Below are 5,672 nucleotides of genomic sequence, written 5' to 3'. Positions count from 1 at the left end.
AAATACTACAGTTATTTTATAAACCCTGTCACTTGATCGAAATATACACACATGAGAATTTAAGCAATTGCTAAACAGAACACGTACAATTTTATGGGACGTGCGTTTTGAGCGCCTCCCAGCGCGCATCCTGCGGCAGCGAAGTCAGTCCCAGGAGAGCAGCGTCTTTCTCTCCGGGCATGGAGCTGAGTGGCCGCGGCGGCCTGGAAGACAGCCCAGGACGTGGGCCAAAATCACACCTCAGTCCTGTCCCAGCGGTGGCTACTTTTTTCCGCAGGTCACTTAACTTCTGTTTCCCATCTTTGTAAACTGGAAAATAACGCAACGCTTGGCCTGTTTCCTGCCCAGAGTTGTAGAAGGGGTTCACCTAAGACAATGCAAAAATGTTTTGTGTGCATTAAAAACAAAACACAATGGTTAATTACTGTTATTAGTTAAAGAGGGAAATGCCTGCTCTAAAATGTTGGTCTCTGAGGCCCGAAATTTAAATGGCAGTTTGATCATTATAATGCTCTTTTAATTTGACCGGTCTGGTATCACTCTAGGCTTATTGGTATTGAAGATATTTTTTTAAAACATTTTTCTAAAGAAAAATATAAGGGTCATTTAGAGATCCTTGAAGAAATCTTTAAAAAAAATTAAAAGATTCCTATCAGCCTCAGTGATTTAATGCTCACTCCTGGAGGAAGCTAGCTCTAGGTCAGCCCGCAGAGAGGACCTGGACCCCAAGGAAGGCGAACCACCCATTCATTACCTGGGAATGGATATGTGGGTCAGAATCACACCCTGTGTGCACACAGCCTAGCAGCTTCTCCTTTTAAGGACTTTTCATTTTAGGCTCTTGGATATAAAAAGAGATCTCTCTAAAGAGTAAACAAGGAAATAAGTGAGGGAAGAAGGGAAAAGAAAAATACAAGAATGCAGCACGTTCGAAGTCTGCCCATCTTGATTCCATCAGTTAAATGCCCTAGAGAGCACTCCTAGTGACCTGGGCCGTCTGTCGCCCGCCCTGGGCGGGCGGGTCCCGGGTGGAGGTAAGGTGGGGCCCCGCCCACGGACGGGTCCCAGGCTCAGCTACGCTTTCGAGTTCACCTGAACGCTCCTTTCCTTGAGTTCTCCATCTCACTGTGGCTATCATTTAAACGTGACACAAGAACAAAGTGATTTTACCGTTGAGTAAATCTCCTGCTAGAAGAGCAAACTGTCCCCGCGCAGATGGCGTCTCTCTTCTCTTCCTGGTGGAGCATTTAGCCGCCGCGTCTCACAGACGAAGCTCGGAAACCCATCGCGCTGGAGAGCAAGGCAACGAAACGTACACCCCGTGGGGGTCTAAACCACGACAGTTCCATCTCTGAAGTTTCCCTCCCTCCCCTCCCGCTCCTTTCTTCCTTCCTCCTTCCCTCCCTTTTTTCTCCCTGCCATCTTTTCTTCTTCCTTCCTCCCTTCCTTTCTCTCTCTCTCCCTTATCTGCCTTATCTCTTTCTCTCTTGCTTTTCTTTTTTTCTTAGAAAAGTAATTTTTCACTCTCTGACTTTCGTATAGTACTAATACGACAGTATTGTAATGTTCATTATAAAACTAAGAAAAATACAGATAAGGAAACACAAAAATCAAAATCAAAACATCTAGATCACTTCCTCCAAAAATAATCTCAGTTTATGTTCTTCCAGACTATATCCATCTACCTGTCTCTCACTTTGTGTGCAGCTTGGGTCAAAACAGAGTATCTTATTTCTCTCAATTTGACCCGGTTCTGAATAGAACCTTCTAATTGTCTTCCTCAGTAAAGGACTTTAGTCTTATCTACAAGAAGCTAACTCTTGGACCATGTAATACGTGATTTTCGCATCAGAGTTATCTGAGAAGGCCAGTACTAAAGTTTCTGTTCATGAAGCTGATTTGAGGTTGACATTTAAAGGGTCTGGGTAGATGGTGACATGAGAGCTTTCTGAGCAGACTTGTCTGGTCTTGACCCTGACGGTGTGATTGAAAAGTGTGAATTAAGGTAGCCTTCCAACATGTCCATCATAAATAGCCTCCTCTCCAGCTCTCTGGTCCCCACCCTTTCCAAGACCCATTATTCTTTGTGCCACAGGAATTCTGGGAAGATTCTCCAATGGAAATATGCCTACTTATACACACCAAACCCTCACCAGGCACTTATAACACCCTGACTTGGAATAGATTATCAGTTTCTGGGAACAGAGTAAGTCCTTGACAAAGGTATGGATTGAGGTGGAGGAAAAGGAGCATAGGGAGTTGTGGGAAGGGAAAGATTCTGAAAAAAAAAAAAGATTCTGAGGACAGGGACTTCCTCCCACACATTGGATGATCCGATAGTAAGGACAAGGAACACACTCAACGGCAAGCACATTTGCACACACACACGGGAGGGAGGGAGGGTTACTGTAAAGATCCAGTATCCTTAGAGTTATGAGGACATGAAGTACAGCAGGTCTTGGGCAGTAATTCAGCAACAGAAGTACCTCTCCTCCCTCTCTGCCAAATTTATTCCTCTACCCCGCAAGCACCTTCTACTCACTTGGCATTTGGTCCCAAAAGGTCTCATCCTCTAACGTCAAGTACTCAACACGGCTGGCAATTATTTCTGTGTCTCTTAATTCAAATTCCCTAGCGTAGCGGCTCCCAGATCTGCCTGGTCATTGAAATTGCTTGGGGCTTTATAATCCATAAATTCCTGGGGCCACAGCTCAGTGGACTCAGTCAATCTCTGGTGAGATAGTAGTAGACCAGAGCATCTCTAGTTGGGCAGACTCCGTTAGAGCTGCACTGTAGCCTCTAGATAGCCACCTGGTAGGAAAACAAATGGGGGGGTGGGGTGGGGGTGTGGGTGGGGGTGTGGGTGTGGGGGTGTGTGCGTGTGTCTGTCTGTGAGTCTGTGTCTGCGTGTCTGCGTGCGTCTGCGTGTCTGCGTGCGTGCGTGTCTGCGTGCGTGCGTGTCTGCGTGCGTGCGTGTCTGCGTGCGTGCGCGCGCGCGCATGTGCAGAAGGTGGAGAGGTAAGAATGTGCTTCTAAACCCTGATTTAAAAGCCAGTAGCCCTGAGCACAGTGTTGGAGTGCTGTGGGGCCGAGGGCATGCGACAGCAGCCGATGGCCGTCGGTGGCCATCTTGCTTTCTTAAAGGGAAAGTGTTTCCCGCGCTGCTGCCCCTGCAGCTGTTTGCGTCCAGCCACTGGCCACCTCCGCCCCGGGGGCTGGGCGCCCTGGCGCTCAGCATCTCCAGTCAGGGAGCCCAGCTTGAGCTGCCTAAGCGGAGGTTCTGTTGGGAGCCCTGCCTTGGCCGTGCACGACTTAAAGGGGCGCCACCCTGTTACGTTTCCCGCGGCGTGCCCTGAACGGCCTACAGCAGAGCTTGCTTAAGATGAAGTTCAGGAACCTCCTGGCCAGCCCCGGCCGGCGCCGGCTGGCTGTGTCTGGGGTCCCTCCGTTGCCGCCGCCGCCGCTGCTGCTGTCGCCACTGCTGCCGCCACTGTCACCGCCACCGCCACCGCCACCGTCACCGTCACCGTCACCGCCACCGGGGCTGCTGGGGCTGGTGCCGTCGGTGGGGGGCGAGTCCCCAGGGCCACGCGGCGGGGCTGGGCTAGGGGTGGCCGTCCCTGACTCCGGGCCGGGTGCGGGAGTGGCCGAGCTGGCCACGGGGCTGGCCGGGGGTCGCGTAGGCTCTTCGGCCTGCTGCCCCGACTCCTGGAGCTCCCGGCAGAGCCCGGAGCTCCCTGGCCCAGCCTCGAGAGCTGAGGAGGGACCACTGCTGTCTGAGCTGGGGTGGCGGGAATGGAAGGGCCTCACCAGGATGTTGCGACACTTCACTTCGTGTTTGGCAGCGCACAGCATGACATAGGTGGCCATCACGCTGTCATATTTCCTGGTCTTTACTGAGTCTTGGATCCGCTCCCACTCGAACCCCAGCTCCGTCATCCTCCTCATCACCCCGGGGTCCATGTCCTCACACGGCGGCTCGCTGTATGGCCGGAGCCCCTCTTCCTGGCCCTGGTTCAGCCACGGGTCGGGCATGACTTCAGTCAGACTTCCCCTCTCCGTGGGCTCCAGGTTCATCAGTTTCTTGAGGAGGACCTGGCCCCCCAGGGAGACGCCCGCGGGCTGCTCGTAATGCCCGCTCAGGATCTGCTGCCGCAGCCTCCAGAACTCCTCTCCCTGGAAGGGCAGGGTCCCAGTGAGCATGTTGTACAGCAACACCCCCAGGCTCCACACGTCCACCGGGGGGCCGTAGTACCCCAGGCCCAGGAACAGTTCTGGGGCGGCGTAAGGCAGGGTGCCGCACAATGTCCTCAGCTTGCTGTCATCGAACTGAGCACTCAGTCCAAAGTCCGCAAGTCTGACGGTCCTCTGCGCATCGAAGAGCACGTTCTCCGGCTTCAGGTCCCTGTGGACGATGCCCTTCTGGTGGCAGTACTGCACCGCGGACACCAGCTGCCGAAAAGGGCCTCGGGCCTCGTCCTCCGTCATGGGGCCATGGCCCTCCAGGTAACTGAACAAGTCCCCCCCACTCAGGTACTCCATGACGAGGAATAGGGACTCCCTGGTGTCAATCACCTCGAACAGCTTGACGATGTTCGGGTGATCCAAGGCCTTCATGCAGTCTACTTCCCGCTGCTGAAGTTTCCGGAGTCTGGAGGAGGTGTGCCAGCGGACGACTTTGACAGCCACCTCCGTGCCCGTTGGAATGTGCCGGCCCCGCCTCACCTTGGCGTAGCTGCCCTTGCCAATGGTGTCCAGGAGCTCATAGTGGCCAATACGGGACTTCTGGTTACGCGAGATGGCGACACGGTCCTGCGACATGGTGATTGGCTAACTTTACTACCTGACGATACTAACAGTGCTAGCAACCAAGCTTATTAACTATGCTAACAGACAATACTAACTCTGCTAACTAATGCTAACACTAGTAAACTATACTAGTAAACTATGCTAGTAAACGATAAGTATACTAGGCTAACTCACTGTGCTAACCGTACCAATTCTAAGTAGAATAACTACTAGCAGTGCTAACTAAAAAAGGAAAGAAAACGTGAGAAAAATGAAATAATGACAAAAGAAAAAGGGAAAAAAAATTGAAAAAATTGAGAAAGTTAAAAAAGAGAAAAAAGAGAAAAGAAAAATGAGAAAAAAAACCATAAAAAGAATAAAGAAAGAAAATGGGGAAAGAGAGCAGAGGAAAATAATAACCAAAGAAGAAGAAGGAAATGAGAGTAAAGAGAAAAAATCAAATGGGTGTGGGAGCGCGGAGGGAGAAAGCAGGCCAAAAAGTCCACGTCCAACAGGTCACCACAAATCAGCTTCCTGGGCTCTAAGGACAAAAACCTCAGCCCGGCCAGGGCCTTATATAGTTTTTTGCAATTTCATCACAATGGCATTTGATGAGGTCAGAGCAAGAAACGGACCAATCACAGGTAGGGAGAAACCATGGCAGTTTTTCTTTTTGGTCTCAAGACCCCTTTACTCGGAAAAAAAGCAGAGGGGCAAATAGCTTTTTGTTTGTGTGGGGTATTAAAGGCAAAGACACCAGCACAGAAGGCAGCTGGCAAAGCCAAGAGGTCAGCAGAGTGTGCACGTGTGTGTGGCAGGTGGGAGGTGACAATGATGCACTTTCCAACTGTGATAGAAAAACCAGTAACTGCCATCACAGTTAC

At 51.2% G+C, this 5,672-nt stretch overlaps 1 pseudogene; it reads right to left on the bottom strand.

The window, feature by feature from the left end:
* Nucleotides 1–3,312: 3,312 nt before the first annotated feature.
* On the bottom strand, nt 3,313–4,821 carry LOC105296711 (annotated as a pseudogene).
* Nucleotides 4,822–5,672: the final 851 nt, after the last annotated feature.

This window comes from Pteropus vampyrus, unplaced genomic scaffold, assembly GCF_000151845.1.
Source record: "Pteropus vampyrus isolate Shadow unplaced genomic scaffold, Pvam_2.0 Scaffold127, whole genome shotgun sequence".
Taxonomy (NCBI): domain Eukaryota; kingdom Metazoa; phylum Chordata; class Mammalia; order Chiroptera; family Pteropodidae; genus Pteropus; species Pteropus vampyrus.
The sequence above is the reverse complement of the archived record's forward strand: the minus strand, read 5'-3'. Positions and strand labels throughout refer to the sequence as shown.